Below are 17,484 nucleotides of genomic sequence, written 5' to 3' on the forward strand. Positions count from 1 at the left end.
CATCTTCTGGGCAGCCAACTAAGCGAAGCGAGCTCCGCCGCTAGATAGACGTACCTCTGGGCGGCGGAGCTCGCTATACTGTCCACTGGGTGGCTGGCTAGCGTAGCTGGCTAAACCGCTCTAGCTCCTTGGGGTCTGTGACAGGCTGGCGACCTGTACGGGGTATATCCCGCCTTCACCTAACAGTGGTTGAAACAATACCTGGCAAACCAGCGGGTTAACAAAATGGATGGAAGTTTAGGATGGAAATCCTCACATCGAGCAGCCATATTGGATTTTTTTCTTACCCACTGATTGAGTTACTAAAAAAGGTTACATGCACCATTGGTCGACATGCCGTGTCAACCTAGCGAAACTTCAGATTTTTGCCGTTTTAACGTGCCTCATTTGGCGCACAAATCGCACAGGAGGACCTCAGATTGTATCTGTACATTGACTCAACATTAAAACTCGATGCTCCTGCAAATCACGTCCAGTGTGAAAGCAGCTTTATGCTCCATTCACACCAGCCTTGACATCCCCAGTTCATGTGACCATTTCTAATGAAAAAAAAAACAAAAAAAACGACATAGCCTAAACATTCTTAATTGTGCGTTTTGGGATTCTTCATTCAAAACTTATGAGTTCATGTGCCGCTAGGCAAGATTTTAAATCCTTTTTCAGGTTTTACATACAAAATGTGCTGCTATTGAAAGCATGTTTGAAAATGAAACCAGTTGAACTTTGACCAATCAGGGACTCAAGCTTAACGTGTGAATCGCATTCTTTTTAATTCACTGAAGTGCCAACAGTTTGAAAATTGACAATGAAGAAGAAATTAATGATGCGGTTTGTTCCCAGCCACAATTATATGACACCAAGTCTTTCATAGAAAGAGAAATCCTGGAGGAAGATTGGCACCACTTTGATATTTCACACTAAACCTCTTCCATCTGTGAGTACATGGACGAGTATCAGGGAGTGATGGTACAGTGTGCGTTTATCACATGACCAGTGTGTACAAGTATTTTCTTTAGCTTGCTCATTTGCCCATCTTCTGAACTTTATTAGGGTGGGTGGAGTAAACTCTTGTACAGTCGATATGGCCTTTATATCTTCAGGCTTCAGTTTCACTGTTCAGAATCCTATGGGTGACATCAAAGGATATAGACCCAACGTATTTATGTCTTTGGTTCTGTAGCTTTTTTCAGAGTTTAACTGAAGAAAGTAAGCAAAGTTTCTCTTTGAATGTGATGAGGCTTCAAAGCGAGCACTTCACAGAAACTGCTGATGTTAGATGTTTTTTTAAGGCAGAACTGGAGAAGCTCGTCTGAGATGGTTTGGGAAAGTCTGAGGGAGTGGAAACATTATGGGATGCTAAACATGGAGTTGCCAGGTAGGAGGCAAAAATGAGATTTATGGATGTTGCAAAAGAGGACATGCAGCTTGTGGGTGTGAGAGTAAAAGTAGCTGACCACAGGGTCACATGGAAACAGCTGATTCGCTGCAATGGCCCCAAAAGGGAACAGCCAAGTTAGGAAAAAGATGATGCTCCACCTGTGCATGTGTGGGTTTTTCCTCCATTCCAGCTTCTTTTCACAGGCCGGTAAGACTTTCGATATTCGACTGAGTTTAAGGACAGTGATTATTTGGTTTAGGCTTTTTTTTTTATGATGGGCTTTTGACCTTTCCAGCCTGCACCCCACCTCTCATCCACAGAAACCTCACGCAGACCTGAGTCTCCTTGTGACCTCGAAGAGAATGAATCTACTATGAAGACAGATGAAAAGCAGGCCCTTTAGAGACTTTGCTTTCATTTCTTCTTACCCACTGTCAAATTATTCTGCCTTTTTCCCAACTGAGCTGCATGCTGAGACCTCTCCACCCCTGCTGTGACCTTTACAAATGCTGCCCTTTGCTGCTGTTTTGTGTAATGTGACCTTATTAAATTTTACTTTATATACCCAGTCAGAAATGAGTCCTCATCCGAACACAGGAATCAGTGCTATTTTTGAAAAATGGAAACAAGCACAGCCTCGGAAAGTCCTTTAAATCAGAAAAACAGAGAGAATCAGAGACGTGTCATTAGACTAGAAACAAAAAAGCAGAAGCTTTTAACAAAAACTCAGCAAACAATATTCATTATCTGTGTGTCTGGCAGGGAGCAGAATCTTTTCACCGCAGCAGCTTTTTTTTTTTTTTTTTTTTGTCTGGCCAATCCTTAATATGCGTTGCTGCCCAGCAGGGGGAGGAGCCACCTTGCATAATCTTTGTTTCACTCACAGTTTGCGCTCTGCTGCTTTTCCTTCACAGTACAAACTCACCATTAAGAGTCGTATCAGGAGCACATCAAGGTCCGAGTCGTTATCAACAAGAGGAAATGTGCAAAAACTTTCCAAACCATGGCAAAAGGGATGGCAGCATACGTCATTAATTGACCAGTTTGGCCCATTCTAAAAATAAAATGGCAGCAATGAGATCGATACCATTTCATTTTGAGAGATTGATGAGTCAAACTGCAAATTGCAAGATGTTGATGACCTGTATCTTTTGAAGAGGAGGACATTCATTTTCTCAACCGGCATACGTGGTGATGACTGTACTTTTCATCCATCACCACTGTCAGGTCAGCACGTCACTGTGTCCAATACTGTGACTGCATAGCAGCAAAATTGGTTCCTCTGTCAGAATTTGGTGTTTTTGAGCCGCTCTATCACGACTGCCAGCCTGCAGATGCAGATAAATGTTGCTGTAAGTCTTCCTCTGATTCTGCTCTTTCTCCGCTTTTTGCTCTCAACTCGTTAGTGCTTTGAATACGGGATCAAGCTCAAGCAAAGATTTTTGCCGCAAATTGAAAACAGCTATGACACTTTAGATTGAATTCAATTGAACTGGAATGAATTTAGTTATTGTAAAGTGGAATGGAAACACCATAATTGGGTTGTAATTAGATTAGGTCTGGCTTTGTATAAATGCAATCACTCTTGTTCGTTTTTCTTTAAAGTGCCTCCTGATGCTTTTATGTTCTAAAAACACACACACACACTTCAAAATCTGTTAAAGGGGATGTAAAAGAAGACCAAAGATGGACACACTGTAATGCACACCAATATAGTAGTTGAGTTTCCACCCAAGTAGCCTCTCTTACTCTACAATAAGAGAACCAAAGCGCACAAATGTGCTTAAAGCACATGAAAGAAGAAGTTAAGGCTTTGAAAAAGAAAGAAAATTCTCACTTGTTCACCAGTGCACTTCTTTTTAAAGGCCTCAGTGAAATAGATATATTTAAACTTCACATTAGAGAACCCATTAGATGTCCCTCTTTCTCTTTAAAAAGAGCGAAGCCCCCACTAGACTTTCAGAAAGGATCAAGGCAGAATTAAAGAACTTCCTTTCTCATTACTTGCAGTAAAAATAGATCTACCAGTGTTGGATTGGTAATGACAACAGGGCGGGTAACATTTTTCCCCTTTTATTTAATCATGGTCTTGATGTCCTTGAGGATAGCTGACAGAAAGATGGATGAATCTTTTCAAGCTTTGATGGCTAATCCTATCAAGGATGCAGTCACCGCCTACGAAATGAAATTAAAAATTGCGACTAAAATTATTTGTTGGATCTTTAAAAAAATCTTTTGGTTATATTATGGTGACCTCATGCAAACCTATAATAAGATTAGGAAGAAATAACGACTCACAATGTGTTTTTTGTGATCTTAAATAATTTATTTGTAGTATTTTAGTTGCAAAATGTTACATCTAGTTTGAACTGATGAAGAAATGATTAAAGAAAATAAAAGAGTAAAGATGGACACAGTAAAATGGATTAAAAAATAAACAATCATAAAAACTTTCGTGGCTTTGCTTTTCTGATTAACCTTAATTTCAATTTAATTAAGAAAATGAAATTCTTTATTTCTCAGCTTAATTGTGTAATAAATGTTTAATTTATGCATTCTGTAATGTTGTGGTTCATTTTAAGGCACTGCTTATCTTTTTTTTATTCTTAGAATTTACATTTTACTTCCATTAATTTCATTTATAAAATAGAAAGTCGAAAACCATTACATGATCACATTTCCAAGTCCTGATCTTACATTAAAGGTGCTTATGTCATTAATAAATTATTAAAAATAAAACATTTTCAGCTTTTCCTGATTTTTGCTTAGGGCCTCTATCATGCAGTTCTCAAGTCTTTCAGAGTAAACTATATCTATATATATTATAATATATTATCTTACTAAAGAACTCATCCATCCATCCATCTTCTTGACCGCTTCTTCCCTTTCGGGGTCGCGGGGTGCCGGAGCCTATCCCGGCTACTGAAGGGCGAAGGCGGGGTACACCCTGGACAGGTCGCCAGTCCGTCGCAGGGCCTCAATCACACCCATTCACTCTCACATTCACACCTAGGGGCAATTCAGAGTCATCAATCAACCTATGAAGCATGTTTTTGGACGGTGGGAGGAAGCTGGAGTCCCCGGTGAAAACCCACGCATGCACGGGGAGAACATGCAAACTCCACACAGAAAGGTCCCAGCCGGGATTCGAACCGGGGCCTTCTCGCTGTGAGGCAAGAGCGCTAACCACTTGCGCCACCGTGCAGCCCAAAATAACTTTCCGTAGCCGGGAGTCGAACTCGCTACCTATGCAGTGGGAGGCAGCGTTGCTATCAATTGAGCTAATGTCTTGTATTAAATATGAGTTGTTTTCATGAGCTCCTTTTCCTACTCAGAAGTAAGACACCTCGATCTCTGAGGTTCCACCTTTCATTCCTTGTGAGTGCCGCCCATTTCATGACATCAACCTAAAGCCCTAAAACGTTCAACCAACATCTGAACTTTTGCAACGATTGATGACAACATTGTGCATATAAACTGAAAGGGTTTTGCAGATCATAGCTAGCTTTGTGGACAAGGCGTGTGTATGTGTTAGCCTGGGGGTGGTGCTGACTGCTCAGACTCTTCCTGGAAGGGGCTGTTCCTCACTTTGTGACGTCACACTGTGAGGACCCAGATGCTTTTGTGGAATGGGAGAGGCTGATTTAAGAGGAATGTTCATAGATGCTTGAATGGAGCAAAATGCCACCTTGGGATTATTTTTGTGAAGAATTCACATTATCAAACACTTAAAAAGTCAGAAAATTAGATTTTGCATGATATTGACCCTTTGATATTTTGGAATAGAACTTTTTCCATTCAATGTCCCTCTTGTGGTTGCAAAAAGTTTTAACTAAACTTTTTTTCTACATTTCTGCCCATTACTTATCACAAAAACAGGCTCCTCTGTTCACACCACCCTTGGCAATGCACGTTCAAGCATCAACTTTCAATGAAAAGTGTAAATGCATGTAAACGTGTATTTTAGGCTTCTGTGTTCAAAACTCTCATCTTAATATGTAGTTACGCAAGTTTTTACGACCGAATCAGGCTCTATGCTCTAAGCGCGTGGCCATTGTTTGTTGCCAGTAACCCTTTCATGCATGGAGGTCACTACAGTGTACAGCTTTGTTAGCAAATATACTATATACGCCATAAAATACTGATTTCAGAAATATCCGTTCCGATCCTACAATGACCGATGCTGAGTTCATGACTGTTACTTCTTACACTATTCTCAGCAGAAACATTGTCTCTAACCATGTATAAATCAAGCTATAGGGATGGGGGAATCATGCTTAAAACATGATACCATATTTTATATTATTGACAGTTATACAAATTACCATAAAATTACATTGATGTTTTTTACTGTATAAAATTCACGAAGTACACTTGAGTGGACAAATATCTTAGTATAATTCAAGAAATACATTTTTTTTTCTAAAAAACTTTATTTTGTATCCGTAAAGATGAATAACAAGATTTAGTAAAAAATTCTTCTTGATTTTAGCATAATTCATGCATGAGAGGGTTAATCCAGGTTGAACTTTAACCAATCAGGGACTCAGATTTGTTAGTGATGAACATGATAATGTCTGGATTTGTTTTTCAAATAAAGATAAACCAAATGGCAGTCTGCTGTCATGATGGTGATCCATATCCGCTATTGCAAGGACACTAGTAATAAACTGAACCGTTTGTGTTCTGTGCCCAAATCATTGGACTTACACTGCTTTGACGTTTGGTATAAAGCCTTCAACTGTATGTGGCAGGCATGTCCGAGCGAAAAAAAAAAAAAAAAAAAGAAGCCCCTCCCTGCTTGTCAAGTTTGAAAACTTTAGGATTAACGTGCGTTCAAGAAGCCACATTTAGCCCATTCTTGAACTTGCACCACATGCCAGATGTACATGGGGATTCAGTTTTTGATTTTTAGCTGTTTTTGGGAATTGTCTAAATCGTCATCTCTGAGATGCCTTCTTGTTTCTTAAATATCTGTTGTCTCTTTTTTAAAACAGTAATGCAAAAATAAAGCCTTCAGGTGTCCCCTATTGCTTTGTGAAAGTGTTGTAAAACTGAAAGATGGTGATAATTTTCACACTTTTGTGGATTGGAGATCATCATTCTGGCAGCAGAAAAAAAGAAGAGTTGACAGCAACCTTTAAAAAAAATGTGCGTAACTCTGACTTAATTGTTTGGAAATTCCACGTGAGTATGGCCAGCTTAACACCTCCACAGCCTTCACAGCCTGAATTAAAAAACGAGATAAAGGCATGAAAAACTTTTCACATCAGACCTTGATTCTGTACTCCAGTGCGCCGAAGCCGGTGATATTATTTTACTGACTTGACTTTATGCTTTATCTAACTCTTTTCCACGGCTTTCAGGTTGGTCAGGGTCAAAAAAGCATAAAAAAAGACAGAAAGAAAATGAAATGACTGTGGCCTTGCCACTGTGGAAAGAGAAATACATTATTTGATGTCCATTAACTTTTGTTTTAATGCGGTGTGCACAAAATAAATAAATTGGAAAAAAAGGCCACAGGGTGCAGTAGATAATAAAACAGACAGTTGAGCAACAAGATGTTTTAATCCTCTACTTATTTATTTTTATGTGGAATTTAGAGCTGAAGTCCAGTCAAGAGTTTATCGTCATTCAGATCAAGCAGACATTCATCCTGTGAAGATATGGCATTTTCTTCATTATTTCAAAGACATACGTTCTGAACGACAGAAAGAAATGTTCTACAATGTTCTTTAATCTGGGGACTCAATCTCACAAATTCCTGTTGCTTATTGTTTTCAGTGCATGTGGTAGATTCATTTCTTTGTGTGCTGGTTGAAATGCTTCTGTGAATTTTTCCCTTCTTGCTCCCAAATGATTCGGTTTGGCTTGCCCAAAATTCTTCCTTTCATTTGGTAAAATTCTCTTTATGCAGCACAGCTTTATCTGGAGATGCAGTTATTTTGCAACCCATGATTTGTATGCGGTGCACTGATCTGAGGAAAGAATTTATCTGGTTCGTTTCCATATAACCTTTTCTGCTGTAAAAAAGGAACACGCGGTGCATCTACAATGATCTTTCCCGTGAATCAGCCGATTTAGGAGTCAGTGTGTCTTATCTGCTAGGAATTATCCGCCACAGCAAGTTTTTGCAAATTACCTATTTGCATATGCCCTTGGGTGCAAAACCCCAGGTAGTTCCTCCTCCTATTCATCCACTGAAATTAGCCCACTTCTACCACAACATTTGCTCCCTGAGGTCTACTAGATATCCAGCTTGCAACCTTCTCTCTGCAAAATTGTGAAGAACAATATCCTGTCACCACTCAAACATGATTTTTTCTCTTAATGTAAGTCATGTCCAGCCTGTTGTTGTTATACAGCCTGAGGTGCTTGTTGAATTGTACCATGTCCACCTCCTCACCCCTATCTTTGACAGGTGTCACTGACTCCCATCCAATAACAAGCAGCAAAGCCATTGGAAAATGACAACCTTCATCCGATGTGGACACATGCAGTCCTGATGAGAGGCCACATCAAAGGTGGCAAAAGCTCTGGAGAATGAGTTGTCACTTGGTTGTTTGAGGAACATACGAGTGACAGGCCATGGATGGCGCCTGTTCCAGCTGCTGTCTCAGTCCACATCAGCACTAACAGCACAAACTTGCCTTTGGATTTCTATTTCGTTGTCCACCACCAGAAGGAAAAATATAAAATGTCTCAAGAAATTTTTTGGAACAGTACTAGAGGTCTTCTTGTGAAATTATGCAATAGAAAAAGAAGGAAATAATAAGAACCGTCTTTAAACACCTTTAGATCAAATTGCCCTTTTAATACATTTTAATACATTTGATTAAAGTTGTGACATTTGCAGTTTTATGCAGTAAGCAAAGAAGTATTTTTAAACGCTCTCACTGCTGCTGTCTTAATGAGAAGTTTTTAGTCTGTTAATATGGAAAACATGTTCAAAGCATTAGCTTGCTGTGACTGGTGTGCCAAATTACACCGTGTGCATGTCCCGGAGATGAAGCTGATTTGGACTAAATGGCAGTAATTGATCATGAGGAAGAGAGAACAGGATGAATGAATACATCAGAGTCCAAATACACCTGCTTTTTGTCTGTGGTTTTGTTTTTGGTGACACTCGCTTTTATGTACGGGTGAAAGATCATTTTTTATTTTTTTTAGGCTTTTCTAAATGTAGTACAGTGTGACTCAAACAATCAATGCTGAACATCACAGTAATGGCAGCAGCAGAGCACTGCTTCAAATTTATTTGTGGCTCATAACATTGTAATAAAGAGATTTACTTTGAAAATAAATTACATGAATGGACTAAAGATCCATGGAAAAAAACAAAAATCTTAGAATCAGATATAAGTATGAAACCATTTTTTTAAAACATTATTGAGTCAATATTAATATAGTTCTTAAAAACATTTATGGATAAAGCTGTGGTTGCTGAAAAGACACAAAAAATTATTATTCTGCAACGCTTCCATGTTGCAATGCTGACATGAATAATTATCAAAGTTCTTTGAATAATAACTAATTCTCCAGAGCTCTGCCTTGCACGGAGGGGTGGTGGAGTAAGGGAATTTGAAATCAGCATTACAGTCCTCATTTCAGCTAAAACAATAATTACCTCTCAGATTTATCTTCTTAAGTTTTGTCTTCCTAATCATAATCAACCAACAAAACCCGGCACCTTTAAAACATAATGACTATGGTTAAAGTTTGAAATTCAGATGAGAGGATGAAAGTGATTTCAACAGCACAGAGGCTTACACAGATGGAACAATAGTGTAAATATGTACCCGCTGCAGCACTAAATTGCTTAGTTTAAAATAAAGAATTCTGTGGAAAGCCAAGTTTGGTTTTTGCTATGCAAAATGATGCAAATGAGAAGCTCCAGGCTTTAAATGCTGATGGCATCACAGTTTTGCTCCTCAGATCCAGATGGACTGTAACAGACATGAAAGCTAATGATTTATCCACTGGCTTTCTGAGGGTAAACATTTGTTGTTTACTGATTTCTGTTAACTTTTCTGATCAGCACTGCAGCACTCATTCTGCTCATTTAAATTAGTGTATATGAAACTGCTTTTTGCCTTTTTTTTTTTTTACACTGTGTGTTTTATCACAGATGGGCTGATGAAAGTTCTGGCTGCATGCTGTTCGCCATGAACTGCACAAAAGGTTGATGAGGTCAGGAGGCTAATTGATTTGACTTTAATTAATTGCAGGTCATCCCATTGGTGACTTTGACTCCTACTATTCTATGTTGTATTTCATGTTGCATCAGAAACCAACACCACAACCAGTGAAGTTGTATACTGTCATGGTATCAAGGGAATAAACAAACAAACCCTTAAAATGCAACAGAAGGGCTGAATTCTTAAGTTACAAAAAAAAAACCAAAACTGTCATAAAAGGTCTTCAACAGTTTATGCAAATGGCTATAAATGTACATGTGCACTTTAAATGTTTTATTTTAAAAAAAAAACAAAAAACTAACCTCTCAATATAATAGTGTGATTAATACAAATCTTGGCAACAAATTTCTGTTTTATAATGACTTCTATCTCTATTTTAACTTACTTTTAGACTAAACGAATAAAAGATTATTACTTGTACAAATGTTGCAACTGAAAAAAACCCACAAAACAAAAAAAATATTTAATGAATGCCACCATTTTATTACTTATACTTTGTTACTCTAATACTATTTCTGTGGGATAATTGCAATATAAAACAAGATGTTACAGAAAAACAAAAACAAAAAATAAAAAATAAGGAACTTTATTAGTACAAACAATCTGAACAGTTTTATGTATGTATTTAATATTTTTTTTACCATTTCATGTCCTCCTTTTTTTAAGAAATACATTTTAGTAACCTAAAGAACTGGGAACTGTACGTTCACAGAGATTACAGAGAAACTTGGAGTTCCCAAATTTCAGAGAAGATGCGATGACAGCCAGATGATGGGGTGTTGCAATAGTCCACTTTTGATGTAAAAAGTGCATGATTTAAAAAAAAAAAAAAATCATACTGAGACAGGGTGTTCCTAATTTGGTCAGCATTATGTTTGTGAAAGAAAGTGGTTCTAGACACTTGACTTTATGTTGGTTAAAAAATGTCCCCATAAAAATTCCAACATTTCCTGCTGGAATATTTACACTTTATGAGTGCTTAAATGGGAGAAATTGAAGCAGCAACAGACTCATGTGGACTGCACAATTTACCAATATTAATGTTATGGTCCTCAAGGCTAAAGGTTGATCATTTGTCTCTGGATCCTCAGTGAAAAACCTCTGGATGCCTAAACAAAGTACTATGTTTTTTTTCCCATATGAATTTAAAAAAAATGAAAAAATACTGAATGGAATCTGAATAGAATTTTATTCAGGCACATGCACATTCATGCTTTACTTAAGCTTTAAGTTCTTTAAGCCTTCGTCACATGCACCCTTACAGGGGGTTGACCCATTTGGGTGCTGTGGGTTTTTGGGTTATTCGGGCCTGTTGAGTGTCATAGATAAGAGGGACTGCCTCTTATTAGAAGGGCAGTTGTGTCTTAAAGCTACCTTGAGGCTTGTATGGCCACGTCAAGGGACATAAAAAAATGGACGTACGACTGTCTCATGTGTGATAAGTATATTGTGAAATATTTGTGAGGACAATGTACTGTACACTCCATACATTTATGACATACAGCTGATGCTGTTGTACCGTGCCCTGACGCAACACTGTAGTCAATAGTAATGTTAGAAACTGGTGGTGTAGGACCAACAATGCAGAAGACTGGGCTTGGGGGCAGAATCAACTCAAGGTGCTTGGTCATCGACAGAGATGATAATGAGTTGTCAGGAGAGTCCACAGGAACTCTTGGATAAAGAAGGAGTCAAGATGGACTGACACTAATGCACCACTGCCTGATCCTAATATAGGAGAGCCACAGGTGATGTGCATGACCTGATTACCCCACAGACCGCACTGAGGAGGAAGGAGGACGGCTGGCATGACAAGGTAGGTGGATGTAATGACCCTACTGACTGTGCACAACATGCATGCAAGGGGTATGCAGTGGTACAAGGGGTGGGAATCTTGAGGAACCAAAAAATTTGATTATGAAACAATGATCAATGCAGCTTTCAGTGGGAGGACGTCCAGTCATTATCTGAGCTTGGAGGACATGAGATTTTAGCTGCCAGCCTTCAGTTATTAAATGAGTAGTTATTGTGAGGAAGGATTTTGTGACGATTGAAGTCCAAGCTTTACACATTAATGCTGTCCTGTCAGCTTTCGCAACTTCTGCCATGACTTCAGCTTTTGTCAGTATATAGTTCTGGGTTGACCGAGTTGGTGAAGAAGCAACGGGAAAGGAAGGGATGTAATATAGTATCTCGGCTCTAGCATGTGGAGCAATGTTTGAAAGCCCTCATTCTCCCACTCAGAATGCTGTCTCAAGTCCTTTGGTATAAAATATCTGATTGACTTTATAATTCCCTTGGCCTTTCATGACAGTGGTGGAAGTTTCATTAAGATATCCAATATGTCATTTTTGACTGTTGAAAGTGCTTGTAGTAGAACTTGTTAAACCAACACTTATGCCAGTAGCACCCAAACGGTTGGAATCATTTTTCCAAATTTGTTGTGTTCCCTAAATATTTAATTGTGGTCTGAAAGAACATGCACACCGCTCGACTGTTATCCAAAGCCAACTCGCCATCGACCCTGAAGTTGGGGTGGTTGTTTTTACGTGGTCTGTAAAGTCAGTGTGCTCTTATGTGTGCTTCAAAAACATTAGTGAAAAACGCCCCAAGTTTAGTTCTGCTTGTTACTTTTACTATAACTTATATTAATTTTTTGATTATCAGTCATTTAAAATTCATAAAATGATTTAGAATCATTTATGTATAGTAATCGATGCATCTAATAATTGATTATTTCCTCCACCCCTAGGTAATACACAAGTGCCCTTAGGACTTTTGAAGGATACCCACTCAAACTAAACTCTGATTGTCTAGTTTCTCACAGTCTATAGTTTGGTGGTGGTGGTGTTGTGTGTTTGTGTGTGGAGGGGTGAAATATATATGATGTTCCTGCACCTCACCTACTTCACCCTTACTTATCCTTTCTTAATGTTCAAGTGTCCGTTACGATCTGTCACCTCAGGGATGCCCATGGAAAAATGTACATGAAAATTTCTGCTCTGTGGGTTCACCAAGCGAGCTATGACCTTGCTATGTCCTATGGGCTACCTGCTCGCCTCGTACAGGTTCAACCTTTTTTCGCCCGCGGACAGCCCATAAAATACTAAAAACACTTGTATGAGAGACAGGTCAATGTACTGTTTGTGTTTACATCAAATGGCATTCCTCTGTCAATAGAATTAAATCTGTGGCGTCTCTCTTTGTTTGGAATTCTATGAAATGCTTAAGTACACTCATATAATTAAAGGCCATGTTGAACCAGAGTTTGGATTAGGAACACTTGAGAAACACAAAACTTTGCCACAATGAATCGCCTCAACCCCAACCCTCTGCAAAGTTTAAAACCAGGTCACAGTGTAAACAAAAAATCCTTTTGTAGAAAAAAGAAAAACTACAGCAGCCTCCCTTATATTCAATAACTGCCATGACTGACAGGCTTTTCCATAACTACTGACAACATAAAAGCTAGCCTGCCAGTAAATCGACAAACACTCCTAATTCCTTGAAAAAAAAACACTACAAACATCTCTCCACATTGCCCTTCTACATGCCTTCAGTCCATCCCCAAGGATTTAAGCGGCCCTAATAAGAGGCAAACCAAGGCCATGAGCCCAGCGATTATTCCATCCCTTAATTAGAATTCTCATTATTTACAGAGAGAGGGGGAGGACTCGGCAGTCACATTCACATCAAAGGCGTCATCCGAAGGCAAAGATGATAATTAGATAGACTAATCTGTTCTCTGAAGTGTCTGTTCCAAATCAACATTTCTGGAGTATTTGTTTTCCTTTCCTCTCTCCCTTTGCTTAGCTAAGAGACTGATCAATTAAAAGAGATTCACTGGTGGCTCATTTTCATTCTGCCATATGCAGCTCTTTTTCTTTGCTCTATTGTAGCTGACAAATGTGATTTCTATGCAATTCTCTCCTATTTGTTTTCAGGAAGGAGGCTGCAGAATAAATGAGCTCCTTGTGTGATTTTGAAGAAATTGATGAGTATGTTTCAGGTGCATGCATAAATGCTGTCCGTTTATTGGTGTCCTTGCTGCACGATCATTTTTTTTCCACCGGTATCAACAGATGGCACTGTTCCCCTGCTCAGCAGCTCGAGTGGACCTCGTCTTCCATTCTATTCTTTTTTTCTTCCTCCTCTTTCTCAACATCTCTGCCTCTTTGTCTGTCTCATTCCCCTTTTCTCATTTGCTTAAGCAGAATGAGGACACCGGAGAATCATTAAGTGTAACCGCTACCTGAGATTAGTGAGAAGGACTCAAATGAAGTGTCACTAATATGAGGATTACAACAGCAAAGCCACCTGAAGTCCTCCGCTTCCAAACATATGACAGAGTTTGGTGCTGAAAGACAAGGCGAAAACAATGTTTACAAGGCTTTTGTTTGAGGCAGATGTCGATTCCTTTTTGGTTTTTGCATAATCTTTCCAAGTTCAATTTTTGTTGTCAAAAGAAATGTAAAACAAACTTTGAGTAAAACCCTTTAAATGAACAAGTAAAACATTCTTTTTATGAGTTTTATGTACTACATTGAGAAGGTATTAAAATGGCTTTGAGAATTAGGGATTGTTTATTGCGTTCTTGATATGTTTTAAAACTCTTCAGAACTTTCTCAGCAAAGACAGATTTTACATTTTTAGTGAGAAAAAAAGATTTAGCACTTATTGGAGCTACAGACCTGGGAATCTCAATAAAATGTTTGCCTTGTTTACTGTGTTTTTCTTGAAATGTATACTTTAGGTCATCCATTTCTAAAAAAAACAATGATTCCCAACCAGGCAGCATCACTCCATATTTACAAATCACCTTTGTTTAGTTTGGGCTTACCCTTCTAAACACTTCAATTATTTTTTGTACTCTCTCTGAGGAAAGTGTTTATGAACATGCAACCAGGAAGCGCAATCTATTGCTTTTGTGTTGCTCAGTTTTTGGCATTTCCCATCAGGGCTCGCCACTATAAATCAGCTCTCACCAATTTGATACCCTTCCTGACAAAACTCTGTGTTTTATACGGGCAGGGGACTTGCACAAGGAGAGTCAGACTTGAGCCCTCTTGTGGCTACATAGTTAGGCAGTAGTCTGAAGGGTCTTGCTTGAGGACCCACACTCGCGTAAGCTCATTGAGCTCCCTGGGAAATGAACCTTGGCTTCTCATGCACCAGTCCTGCATGCAGCCAACTAACCCATTCAGCCCCTAATAAAGTGCTTTTGTGTGCTGGTTCTAAGTCTGGGTAATACAAAGGATTGTGTGAGGGAGAGCTTCTGACATAAAACCAAAAGCCAAATAAACTACATGAAAAATGAACAGAACTTTCTTACTGGATCCCTTGGCCTGGGTTAACAGTGACCACTAGTGCTGTTGGAAATTGGATAATTGTTGGTAAAGGAGAGAAGGAATACGTATTTGTAGTGAGAGAAAGAATAGAGAAGTGCAGGGCTCAGATTAGGATCTTTGAGTGTAGAGAAGTGCATAGAAAAACAAGAGTTGGCCGACATGACGTAAAGATGTAAAGTGAACATCCTGTGTGTTCAAGAGAGCAGATGGAAGGGGAGCAATGCTCATAGATTGGGAGCAAGTTCAAGCTGTTTTCTCATGGTGTGGATGGAGAAATTAAATGAGAGTGATCCTGATGGATGAGTTTTCTAAAAATGTTGTGAAGGTGAAGAGTGTCAGATAGGGTGATGAGTCTGAATCTAGACATTGAAGGTGTGATGTTGTCAGTGCTCCACAGGTAGAATGTGAGCAGTAGAGAAGGGAAGATTCTGGTGGGAGATGGATGAGGTGACTCGGGATATCCCCAGAGAGGAGAGAGTTGATGGGGGCAGACATTAATGAACATATGGGTGAGGCAAACAGATGTGATGAGGAATTGATGGGTGAGTTTGGTGTTCAGGACAGAAATGGAGGAGTATAGATGATGGTGGACTTTGCCAAAAGAACAAAAATGGCAGTGATAAAAATATTTTTCCAGCAGACAAGCATACACGGAGATGCTGCACAAGGCGTATGAAGACTTGTGTGACAGATGGGACACAAAGGTAGGAGATCTGTCCAGGTTAGAAAGGTAGATAAAGAGAGATGGTGAGGATCTGTAGCAGGTTGGGATGATGAAGAACCGAGATGGAAATGTGTTGACAGGTTCCACAAGTGTGATGGAAACATGAAAAAAATGTGAAGAGCTGATGAATGTTAGAGAGCACAGAGGAGATGATATAGTTGTCATAGAGCAAGAAGTGCAAGGATCAGTAAGGAAGAAGTGATGAAGGCCTTGTAGAGGATGAGCTTTTGTGAGCAAAAATATTGTTTCATTCCAAAGAAGAGAACGACAAATGCAGCAGTTGCTTTGAGGATGCTTCTAAAGAAGTATAAGGACATTCAGATGGTACTGAATTGTATCATTGTAGAGACAATCTATGACAGGAAACAGAGAGAGGAGCTGTGGTTTGCATAAGAAAGCCCGTAGTGGAAGTGAAACTTGTTGGAGTTGAGGTGGAGAACATGTGAGAGCTGTGAGACAGTGGTGTTGTAGGCTTGACAGAGGAGATCGAGATGGAGGTGGAACTACACCAAGGACCAGCTTTTAGCTCCTGCTTGTTTGCTCTGGTGATGGACAGACTGACAGATGAGGTCAGACAGGAATCTCTGTGGATCATGATGTTTGCAGATGACAGTTTGATCTGTAATCTGTAGTGAGGGCTGGGAGCGGCTGAAAGACCATTCGAGAGAAGTGGAGATTTGGTCGGTAAAGAAAAGGAATAAATGTCAGAGGAAAGACAGAATATCTGTGAGTAAATGAGAGCGACTTGAGTGGAACGATGAGGTTTAAAAAGTCCAAGACTGAGACTTTTTTGAGTCCAAGCTGATTGGAACGGGTGGTTTTTAGGTGTGACAGAAGAATGTCGGCAAAAAGGAAAGGAAAAATGTTGAAGACTGTGGTGAGAGCAGCCATGTTTTTGGTTTAGAGACTGAGCAAAGGACAGGAGGCAGAGCTGAAGGTAGCAGAGATGAAGATGTTGATGTTCTCTTTGGGAGTGAATGGTATGGGTAGGATCAGGAATGAAAACATCAGAGGAACAGCTCATGTTATATTTTTTTGGTGATAAAATTCAGGGAAGTAGATTAAAAAGGTTTGGACATGTTCAGGGGAGGTGAAGTAATTCTGTTGGGGATAGGATGCTGAGGTTGGAGATACCAGGAAAAAAGGTCTACAGCAGGGCTGCTCAGTCATGGTCCTCTAGCTATACCCCACATACCTGTTTGACAGTTCTCTCTCAACTGCTTTGAGCAGATTAGCTCAGGCTCAAATATCTTGAGCGCAGAGAGAGCTAGAAAAGGGTGGTAGAGCTCGAGGACCAGGGTTTGACAGCCCTGGATCAGAGGAAGACCAAAGAGAAGATTCATGGATGTAGGCAATGAGGACACCAGGAGGGCTGGTGAGGAAGAAAACGCAGAAGCTATTTCTTATATTACTTTGAAAATATTTGCAAACTTTTCTTGATCCCAAGTGGTGATCCAACTTCCTGAGAGTTAATTGCAAAAAATAAAAAATAAAAAAAATAGAGAATCTCTTTCTAAGCAATCTAGCATCACACTTTATAAAAGAAAATGATTTGCTCTGTGAGAATCAAATGCTTCCTTTCTTAACAGACAGAAACACAATTTAGAGTCAGCAGAATGTCAAACCCAATCCATAATGAAAGTATTTTGTGAAGGGTCAACAGAATTTTGTACAGGCTCTGTTTCACATTCGGAGAAAAATAAAATATATTTTTTTTCTTTTAGCACAAAACTGCCACACATTGAACTTCATATTGTCATTTTGTCAAGTGTAAAATGTATCAAACTTAATAAAAGGTTGAAAAGGGAAAAAGCAAAGTTTTTCCGAGGTCTGTCT

The sequence above is a fragment of the Oryzias melastigma genome, linkage group LG3 (genome assembly GCF_002922805.2).
Source record: "Oryzias melastigma strain HK-1 linkage group LG3, ASM292280v2, whole genome shotgun sequence".
Lineage (NCBI taxonomy): Eukaryota > Metazoa > Chordata > Actinopteri > Beloniformes > Adrianichthyidae > Oryzias > Oryzias melastigma.